General features: G+C 46.1%; 1 long non-coding RNA gene across 1 annotated transcript; it reads right to left on the reverse strand.

Annotated features, from left to right (window-relative positions):
* Nucleotides 1-8,971: 8,971 nt before the first annotated feature.
* Nucleotides 8,972-10,480, reverse strand: LOC132538954 (uncharacterized). The gene is made up of 2 exons (XR_009550279.1): nt 10,221-10,480; nt 8,972-9,134 (listed from the first exon to the last, which is right to left on the reverse strand). It is a non-coding gene; the product is annotated as an uncharacterized LOC132538954 (long non-coding RNA).
* Nucleotides 10,481-11,198: the final 718 nt, after the last annotated feature.

An 11,198-nucleotide genomic window follows, 5' to 3' on the forward strand; every position in this document is an offset into this window, starting at 1 on the left:
TAGAAGGTGAGAGGCTAGATGCCATGTCCCCCTTGTCACCTGGAGAGGTCATCCATGAGAAAAGTCTCCTATTTACAATCCCAGCTGTCCCGGCTCCTTTTAAAAGTTATTAGTTTGAAGGAAAACGAGCAAAGCCCTAGAGATTCCAGGACTGGGAGAAATACAGGTTTTATAGAGAATGAGGAAGGTTCCTTGTTGTCTTAGCATTTAAGAAGGAAATAGATAATTATTATTATAACCAACTTATTTGGGAACTTGGTTTACTTTGAAAATCCCATGGCTAGGACTTACTGTACCATATAAGACCTTACTATGATTTATGTAATTTAATGCTTGCTATTTACAAATTTTATATAATGACAAGACTGGTTGGTTCTGGTCTCCCTGGTCCAAGATTATTGATAACTTATTATTTCAGAAAATGATTATTAGAAATGCATTAACAATTTAAGCCCAGTATTAAAATTCAATCAGTTTCCTAATATGAAGCCTTAAGTGCTTAGATTGAAGGAATATGTGCTGAGAACTGAAGTCTGTGTATTAAAAAGCTTGAGACAGTCAATCGATTTTCCCCTCTCATATTGATTAGTGATTTATAAGACTGTAAGGTAATAGGAGTGTATATTAACACCATTCCTGCCACCAAAGGTCTGTCACCCTAGCCCTAACCCCTACAGTGGAGCTGAAAATCTACCTTCTCCCTCCCCCTCTAGTTTTTTTTTCCCACTTCGGTGCCATACTAAAAACTTGGTCAAATTCTGCTTTGCGTTTCCCTTTCTGTTCTTCTTTCTCAACTTCTGTTTATGAGTGGGATCGTCCCATACTCATCTTTCTCTTTCTGGCTTATCTCACTTAACATAATTCCTTCTATCTCCATCCAAGATGGATCAAAGAAGGTGCATTTATTATTCTTAATAGCTGAGTAGTATTCTATTGTGTATCTAGACCACAACTTTCTCAGCCACTCATCTGTGGTTAGACACCCGGGTTGTTTCCAGGTTTTGGCTGTTACAAATTGTGCTGCTATGAACATAGGTGTACACATATCTTTTTTGGATGTGTTTGACTCCATAGGCTATATCCTTAGGAGAGGAATTAATGGGTCATAAGGTCCATTTCTAGCTCTCCACAGGGGTTGAACCAATTTATATTCCCACCAGCATTGTAGAAGGGTTCCTTTGTCCCCACAACCTCTCCAATATTTGTTTGTTGCTGTCATTTTTGATATATGCCATTCTCACAGGGGTGAGGTGGTATCTTATTGTTGTCTTCATTGCATTTCTCTGATAGTCAGTGACTTGGGGCAATTTTTCACGTCTGTTGGCCTTTTGGGTCTCTTCTATAGTGAATATTCTCTTCATATCCATTCCCCAGTTTTGGATGGAGTCATCTGCTTTTTTGTTGCTAAGTTTGGCAAGCTCTTTATATTTCTTGGTTATCAGCCTCTTGTCTGATGTATGGTACACAAAGATCTTTCCCACTGTGTGTGGAGTCTCTTTTTTGGGGTCATGGTTTCTTGAGCTGTGCAGAAGATTTTCAATTTGATGAAGTCTTATTGGTTTATTTTTGTTTTAGTCTTCCTTGCAATTGGGTCTGTATCATCAAAGATGACCTTCAGATTTAGATGGGAGAGAGTTTCACCAAATTCTCCTCTAAATATTTAATTGTTTCTGGTTGAATATCTAGGTCCTTGATCCATCTGGAGTTGCCTTTTGTTTCTAGTGAGATATAGTGGTTCAGTTGCATTCTTCTGCACATTTGAACCCAATTTCCCCAGCACCATTTACTGAAAAGACCCTCCTTTCTCTACTTAATAGTTTGGGACCCCTTATCAAAAATTAGATGTCCAGGGCCAGGTTGTTGCATACCCGGTTAAGCATACAAGTTATAGTGCGCAAGGACCCGGGTTCGAGCCCCTGGTCCCCACCTGCAAGGTGGAAAGCTTTGCAAGCAGTGAAGTAGGGCTGCAGGTGTCTCTCTCTGTCTCTGTCCCTTCCTACCAACCCCTTCCCTCTTAATTTCTGGCTGTCTCCATCTAGTAAATAAAGAGAGACATTTTTTAAAAAGGAAATAAAAAATTAGATGTCCATATATGTGGGGGTTTCAATTTTGTTCCACTGATCTGTATATCTATTTTTGTTCCAGTACTAGGCAGTTTTGATTATGATGATCTTATAATATAGTTTGAGATCTGGGAGTGTGATGCCTCCATTTCTGTTTCTTTTTCTCAAAATTGTTTTGGTATTTCTACTAGCTAGGAGTTTCTTATTTTTTAAATTTTTATTATCTTTATTTATCTATTGAATAGAGACAACCATAAACTGAGAGAGAAAGGGGGGGGAATAGAGAGGGAGAGAGACAGAGAGACACTTGCAGCCCTGCTTCACCACTCACAAAGCTCTCCCCTTGTAGGTGGGGACTAGGAGCTTGAACCCAGGTCCTTGCACACTGTTAACATATGCTAGGAGTTTCTTTATCAGTATGTTTCTCCCATTTTATTTTCATTTCTTCATTTATTCCTTTCTTTTTTATTTGACAGGATAGAAAGAAATTGAGGGGAGGGGAGATAAAGAAGGAGAGAGAAAGACACCTGCAGACCTGCTTCAGTTGTGAAGTGACCTCCCTGCAGGTGAAGAGTGGGGCTCAAACCTGGGTCCTTGTGCGTGGTGTTATGTGCACTTAACTGGGTGCTCTACCACTTGGCCCCTTGTTTCTCCCATTTTACACACCAGCAAATAAATGCCACTAGGAGTGTCTGTGGGGACTGTCCTTCCTTCTCTGGCCACTGAACTGATCACCCTCAGGTCACGAAATGACTTGTGTTCTCTCAAGTTTACACATGAAAACCACACGAGGACACAGAGAGAAGACAGTTGGCCATCTTCTCCAGAATCAAGTCTGGGGCACCTTGGCCTTGAATGTCCTCCCCCTGGCCAGAGATGCCAGCAGCTGCTGAGGACGCCGCCCGTGTGGGGCTCTGTGTCTGGCTGACTGGCTGGAACAGGAGATCATAGTCTCACAAGCAGCACAGACCTACCTGTCACACATACTAAAGCATGACCTGGAGCTCCTGTGCCACCCTGAAGCTCTCACAGATGCAGCCTTGGGCCTCAGTTGCCACAGATAGGCTCTTTGGGGTTGTTCAGGATGTTATCTCCCTCCCCACCCCATCAAGGCTCTTTAGGATTTCACTAACGTTCTTCTCTAGGCTGGTAGCTTCCACCTCCAGGGCCATGACCTCATTTTCTAGGCATTTGTCCCTACTACCAGGGATACCCAGATCTGCTCTTGAGTATCTGTGACTGAAGAACAAGTCACCCCTAAGAGGGAGAGCTTAGAATGGAGAGCTGCCGAGTGTGGCAGGGCCTGGCTGTCTGCTCTTCTGGGCATCTGTGAGGACCAGCTTCTACGACGGTGAACAGCACGAGGGCAGTTGGGTATAGGGACTATCTGAGAAGTTGGCGTTCCTTGGGTTACTTGGGTCTTCACCCCAAAAGAGAAGAGGAATAATGATAAACTTACAGGTGCTGGACCTAGACCCTTCCAGCACGGTCTGCTGGTCAACAGAGGTGAATTGCAGGTCAATGGGAATACACACCAAGTCTACAGCGGAGCCATGCTAAGGTACTGGGGGCTATGCTTTAAGACCTACAGCATCTTTGAAAATGACACAGCTATCTTCAAAACACACACACACACACACACACACACACACACACACTTGCTAAGTTCAGTTTGAAAGCATGTTATGCTCAAGAATAGCAAAACTGCTAAAGATGTTTAAACTTAAAAAAATAAATAACAACATCAACAACAAAAAACATTTAAAATCCTGTTATTCCTGTCAACATAAAGAGATCCATCAGCAGTTTGAAAATTAAACCAGCAAGCCACTGCAATAGCCCCAGTCCTTCTGATTCTGCGACAACCATCAGCGGTAGAGACAACTAGATTTAAGAGTTGGCCCTAGTTCAGGGCCAAATTTGGGATCTTGCTTCCTTGTCTTTATAGCAAAGAAATGGCGCAGACCCTGCATCAAGACACTGGCTATAACTAACCCACGTTCTTCCAAAGGTTTCAGGGTCCATCATTTAACCTCCTGAACTCATGCTGCCACATTTTAAAGTCCATAACCAATAATTTAAACATAACAGTAGCTTTTAAAAAAATCATCTACTCTCTGAATGACTGTGTTTTCCAGGTTTGAGCCCCAAGGAAACGGCATTAGAAAGGTCTGCCGTTAGGAGGTTCCATTTAATCTTACATTTACATTTAAGTTATGGTCGCATTTGAAACCATTTATTCTTCAGCAATGTCCTTTCTCTTCCCGATTTTTATTCCTCTGATGTACTGGCCCATAAAGATGCTGGTGTGTGTGTGTGTGTGTGTGTGTGTGTGTGTGTGTGTATGTGTGTGTGTGTGTGTTTCTTCACCTTTCCACAAGGAGGGCTTGAAGTAATTTTAGTTCTGTCTTTCGGAATGCAGGAATGGAAACAAAAGGGCCTCGTCAAGTGCTCAAGGACACACTCTCTCTTTATGGGTGTCTGTGATCAGCTGCCAGGGAGATGGCAGGGTTCTAAAAGCTTTGCTTTTAGAAATCACCAGCTGTGGCTACCTGTGCCGGTACACAAGGAATTGTAAACCCTGTGACGGGAAATGAGAAGTTCTCGCCACTGTCGTGTCTGAGTTCCCTCCAAGCTGAGCATATCCTGGGCAATTGAATACCACGTTCTTGAGTTTTGGTGCCCAAACCAAACCAGCTTCATCTCTCAGCTATTATGAGCAGACCTGTAGCACAGGTCGCTGTCTGGGTCTCCCTTCCTTCTGGGCTGTGAACAGCCAGCCACTGGTGCTGTCACTACCGCCATTGCTTTGCTTTCCCACAAAAGCAAATGCATAGACTCATACAGTAAACAGTGTTGTTCGGTTGGCTTCTGTCACTTTGCAAAAGGAATTCTGGTTCCTCCAGGACTCTCCACAGCCGATATCATTTCTTCTCTGTCCTGAATAATCAATCCCCCATGTCTCTCTGGGTCAGTCTATTTATCCAGCCACTGGCTGAGGGCATCCTGGCTACTTCCAAGTTCTGACTATTACAAACAAGATTTCTATAAATACCTGTATGCAGACTTTTGTGTACAAGTTCTCAACTGTTTGGGAATCAGTTATGAGGGGGTGTGGCTTACTTGGGGGCTCAGAAAAATCTTGTCTTCTGTGACAGAATTTAACCACAACAACACAACTCTTAACTACGAAAGGCTGGGTGAAGATATGCCTGTCCTCCCCACCCTTGCCTGGGGATTTTTGTGGCTGTGTCTCCTGTGAGTTACAGCATCCCTGCCTGTGGTTTTTTTGTCCCAGCATCAGCTGGCTGCTTCTCTGCATAGGGCTAGGGGAGAGAGATCTCGCCACGTACACGAGAGACACAGAGATGGCCAGTCACCTGTGAGGGCACTCAGGGCATCTGGGTAATTCCGCAGAGGGAGGACATGGAGAGTAAGTGTCTGCAGTGTGGGGTGAGGACTGACACTGCTCAAAGATGTGTCACAATTTTTGGCGCTTCTTTACCTGCCATTTGCTCTGACCCCATTTTCAAGAAGTTTTTTCTGTCTTCTCAGAAATCCACTGAATTCTAGATTTTAAACAAGCTCCCTTTGTCCTTTAGTATTTTTTCTCTGTTCAAAACATACTATCAACATTTTTCTTTGAACTTGTCAAATCTATGACAAAATGACATTTATTTCCCTCTCACATCAAATTGTGATTTAGGTGAGAACTATAATGCAGATTTTCATTAATATATTTATAAAAGAATATTCAAGAACTATGAGAAGCCACTAGGTTATACAATTCCAAAGTGAATACATTTCTAGGAAAATGAGATCTTGCTTTGTGGCCCAGTGATAAACCATAACAGTGACACAAAAGACTTTCATGCCTGAAGATCCAAGGTTCCAGGTTTAATCCCCAGCACCACCATAAACTGAGCGGCGCTCTGTTCCTTATCTTTCCTTATCAAAATGAAAATGAATGACATATTTAAAAAAACAAAAACAGAAAGCTTACTTTGTAGGGAACAAGTATTCTCAGCCATCTTGGTTACTGAGCATACTGAGCATACTGAGCATGTATCAGGATGCTTAATAACCCTTCTTTTCAGGGTCCTTAATAACCAACAGCCAGGAGGAGACTTGAGTCCTTGAAAGGGTCTGTTTGCAGCCCCCTGAGAAGACAGGATATGGCAAGGAGCTACCTCATCAGACTGCAGTGTTGCTTCCTTCCAGGCAGCCCCTTCTGGTCCTGTCATGACACTTGGCCACAGAGAAGTCTAGTTCACCTCCACATTAGCTATCAAGCTCAAGCAAAGATCATTAAGACATAGGCCCCTAGGAACATTCCTAAAAGAGACTTCCTGGCTTTTTCTACCCTAAGGTCCCCTGCTTTTTCTGCTCTATTCCTATTTTATGGCTCCTGTTTACTAAACGTCTTACGCTGGTTTCCAGCTTACTGCATTTCAGCCACCAAGTTGCAGATGCTGATATGACGCCATTCTGACTTCCCTGGGCAGAAGACCTCACCAATGTGTCCTGGAACCTCCCTTCTCCAGAGCCTTACCCGACTAGGGAAAGACAGAAAACAGGCTGGGGATATGAATCTACCTGCCAACATTCATGTCCAGCAGAGAAGCAATTACAGAAGTCAGACCTCCCACTTTCTATGCCTCCAAAAGAATTTTGGTCCATACTCCCACGGAAACAAAGAACAGGGAAGTTTCCAATGGAGGAGGACAGGGTACAGAACTCTGGTGGTGGGATCTATATGGAATCGGATCCCTATTGCAATTATACCCTTTACAATCTTGTAAATCAATATTAAATCGCTAATAAACCTTAAGAAAAATGGTTCACAATTCAATGCTTTGATAAACTGTGGGCTGTCACCTAGCCTTACAATATGGCAGCCCCTGAGGATTCCCCAGGAATACACATCCCTAGAAGCACGGGTCAAGAGGCTGTTCCTGGTGTGAGGAGTGTCACCTGGTCATGAGCTCGGCTGTTTCCCCAGTTCAGTCCACAAGTAGCTGAGACAAGATGGGTCAGGAAGTTTTTGTCCTTGACTTATTTCTAAGGGTTGATTTAGTCAAAGTTTATAAGGTGTGAGCTTCCCCTTTCCCTGCCACTAGCCCTTCAAATGAATCCCGTTAGCATTCCTGTAGCTATTCATTTCCCTGATGGAGACATTCATTGGGATGCAGGGGACGGAGTTGTCTGGGCAATGTGTCCTAGCTCAAAAAAATATATATTATCCGAAAATTATATTAGAGGAAAAAAAAAAGCCTACACCAGTCAGAGTTCTCTGGACATGACTGGCACAAGAGAGCAAGGTGACTTGTCAACCCTGAACTAAGTGCAGGCTCCTGTCCTGGGCAGCTGGTGACCTGCCAAGGGTGGACATCACCCCTGCTGGCACTCTGCTGCTGTGATGCCCACTACCTCAGGCCCAACAAATGCCAGTGTGTGTGTGTGTGTGTGTGTGTGTGTGTGTGTGTGTGTGTGTGGTGGTTCTTCCTTTCTGTGCCCAAGCGACCTGTCCCCAGCTTCATCCATGCCCTGGGGAACAGTGGGCCTCCCTTCTGTGCTTGGGCTGAAGTTCCAGCGGCCAGTGGCAGCTCCCTCATCTGCCCCTCAGTACCTCATCACAGAGGGTGCTCCACACCTTGCCCAGGGTGGCTGGTGCTGGTGAACACGCTTGTGACAGTGATTTCACTTGTGACAGTGATTTCACCTCCTTAGTCTAGTCCAATGCCCAGTAGGGGGTGTCCTGGGGCTTGGGGTCTGAGGGGGATCAGAAGGGACCCAGTTCCAGTCTTGACATGGGATGTTCCACAGGGTGGCAACAGTCCATTGCCATTGGGCAAGACGCTAGATATCAGGGGCTCTCACCTCAGAGGCAGGATGTGAGAAGGTGACTCCGACAGGCAGTCTCACTGTTGTCCTGACTAGTGGCACAGTGCTCTGAAAGACAGATGTGTTGTAAGCCTGCCAAGTATACAGGTAGACAGAATTTCTATTTAATAAGTAAATATGCCAGCTCTTGAGCACTGGGAAGGGCAGACCAGTGTCTCTGAAGAATCCACATATCTGATCTTTTCTCTCTACATGGGTTTTTTTTTTTTTTTCCTCCAGGGTTATCGCTGGGGCTCGGTGCCTGCTCCAGTGATCCACTGCTCCTGGAGGCCATCTTTTCCCTTTTGTTGCCCTGGTTGTTTTTTTTTGTCTTTCTTTTTTTATCGTTGTTGTGGTTATTATTATTGTTGCCATTGATGTCGCTATTGTTGGATAGGACAGAGAGATATGGAGAGAGGAAGGGAAGACAGAGAGGAGCAGAGCAAGACAGACACCTGCAGACCTGCTTCACCACCTGTGAAGCGACTCCCCTGCAGGTAGGGAGCCGGGGGCTCAAACCGGGATCCTTATGCAGGTCCTTGCACTTTGTGCCATATGCGCTTAACCCACTGCACTACTGCCGGACCCCCTCTCCACATGGTTTGAGCCTAACATGCTGGGCACGGTCCTTCAAGGAGTGAATCCTCCAAGCTGGGGGGATCAACTCCCCAGGTAGGTCTGCGCTCTACCTGTGTGCGAGTTCCAGTCCCAGCACTGCCGGTGCCATGGCGTCTCTCCCTTCCTCTGTCCCTCTGTCTCCCTGAATGAGTAAATGGTCTGGGGGTGCATTCCATCCAAGCTGCAGACACCCCTTCACAGCAGCTCTGCACTTCCCAACCTCTGGAGGAAGATGCCCACTAGAGCTGAGTGTGGACAGACCATTCTGTGGAGAACTCAGTGTCCAGAAGGGAGACTGAGGAGGACGCTCCACCCCGTCTCCAAGGGCAGCGACAGCACTTCTCAAGGGCTCAGCTCACTAAAAACTGATCACAGGCCCTGTAGGCAGGACCCAATTCTGTTCAAACTCAAGGGTCACACTGTTTTATTCCAACAGGGACAGTCTGGAGAGCTCTGGACACTCTCCACACAGGGTACATCTTTCCATCTTCAGTTTGCCCACTTGTGTGGAAGAGTCGTTCTGCTTCATTCAGCTGCAGAGACCACAGCAGCCAGATCACATTTGTACTTCTGAAAGAGAGTCGAGTTTTTTTTTTTTTTTTTTTTTTTTGGTGAAATCCAACTCCTTTTTCTCTTTTTTTTTTAAAAAAAAAAACTTTTCAGACTATTTTCAGGAAACTGTTGGCATTTTCTCCATGAGGAAAGGGATCTACATGCACTGGAAACAGCATGCTTGTCTCTCTCCTGAGTGGGAGTGCCAGAATCAGGGCCTTGCCACTGTCTCCAGCTGGTGAGCCGTGCTGCTGATCTCTGCTTAATTATTAAAACACAGATAGCTAATCACTGCAGCTCACATTGATCAACTTAAAAACACCAGCAAGCTCATTATTAGTATCAGTGCGAAGCTGATTCTTTTTTTTTTGTCAAGATGTGAGCTACTTAGACTCCCAGGGGACCTTGCTCATTCGGAGTTTCCTCCATTAAACTTTTACAACATGAAATGTCACAAGGAGGTATCTGGGCTCAGAAGGAAACCTGAAACGGGAGGTGAAGCACTTGGATTGCCTGCCTGCATCTGTGCACCAAAGGTCAATCTCTTGGGAGCTCCAAGCCAGGGGGAGAAGAGATGCCCTTTGGGAGGAAGAATGGAATTTCAAATTGCATTTCTCTGCCACTAGAGTTCCCACTCCCCAGAAGGGTTCATGCTGGGACTGTGCCTTCCCTGGGACACCTTTCTTTTCTGAAGGGCACTGCAGCAAAGCAGAAACACACTCAAATACTTGCAAAACCTCTTGCCCTCTCCTTCCTACCCTTCCCCGTCCCTGTCCCCCTGAGGTAAGTCAGGAGCCACCAGTCATGGTGTCTGGAGGAGGGACAGGAGGGGAGAGGCAGTAAAAGCAGGGCCAGGTGTGGCATTTCCCTGTGTGGATTCCCAACAGGGGGCCCTGCTCCCCACAGGGTGGGAACAGCCTGAGCCAGGTGTGGGGCCTGATGAGTCTGCGCTGGAGGACTGGTGTGGGTGACCCTGGAGCATGCCCAGCCACACTCCTGGAGAGTCACATGCCTTTCTTAAAGTCCTACAGAAGGGGAGGAGTCTGAGCTGCCGCCCCACCCTGAAGGCAGGCTGCCTTCAGCCCCATCTCCCCTATCACTCACCTGGGAGGATGTCCTGAGGCCGGCTCTGAGGCTCCTGGGGTGGGGGGCGGCAGGGATCCCGTCACAGGGCAGACCTGGTTGCAGCCTTGGTGCCCCAGCTATGCAGTGGGGGCACCTGGCCAGGAGTCTGGTTTCCATTTGCACGCAGCTGACTTCAGACGACCACAGGGTGGCTGACTCCCGCGTGACACAGCCGCACAACTTCCCTCCAGCCTTGAGCTGTGGATCCAAACTCCTTTGACTAGGGTGTCCTTGCTCTGGGACTGAGTGGAACTGGTCTCTGGGGAGAGAGTTTACAAAAACTTTTAAAAAAATACAAAACATGTTCCTTTTTTGAAAACACTGCTTTCATTTTTTTGGGGGGGTCCTCAAGTCAAACATTAGCTCTTGAGCATCCAGATAAAAATAGCTGCGGCTGCCTAAATTTATGTCTGGGAGGAGAACTGCCAGTCTTTTTCTTTCATCTTGGGAAAAGGGATCTAAGAATACCTTCTGCTCCAGAGAAGGGGACAGAAGCAGATGACTAGGATAGCAACTGAGGGCTTCTTCCCAACGCACCTCCACTCGGCACGGGGAGTTCATTATCCATACTGTCTTGGGGTTGGAGAGACAGCTAGGTATGTAACATGCCTTGCCTTGCACATAGCCCAGATTTGAGCCCCAGCACCACATGGCAGGTACCATGGTTCCAGGGGAAGCTCTGGAAGTGCTGTCTCCTCCTCTATTAAGAAAAAAGAAAAGGAAAGAAAAGAAAAGAAAAGAAAAGAAAAGAAAAGGAAAGAAAAGAAAAAAGGTGCAGGGACCAGGTGGTGGCGCACCTGGTTGAGAGCACGTTACAGGGCACAGGGACCTGGGTTTGAGCCCCTGGTCCCCACCTACAGAAGGAAAGCTTTGCAAGTGGTGAAGCAGGGCTGCAGGTGTCTCTCTTTCTCTCCCTCTATCTCCCCTACCCTTTCGATTTCTGACTGTCTCTATCCA

Source organism: Erinaceus europaeus, chromosome 6 (genome assembly GCF_950295315.1).
Source record: "Erinaceus europaeus chromosome 6, mEriEur2.1, whole genome shotgun sequence".
Lineage (NCBI taxonomy): Eukaryota > Metazoa > Chordata > Mammalia > Eulipotyphla > Erinaceidae > Erinaceus > Erinaceus europaeus.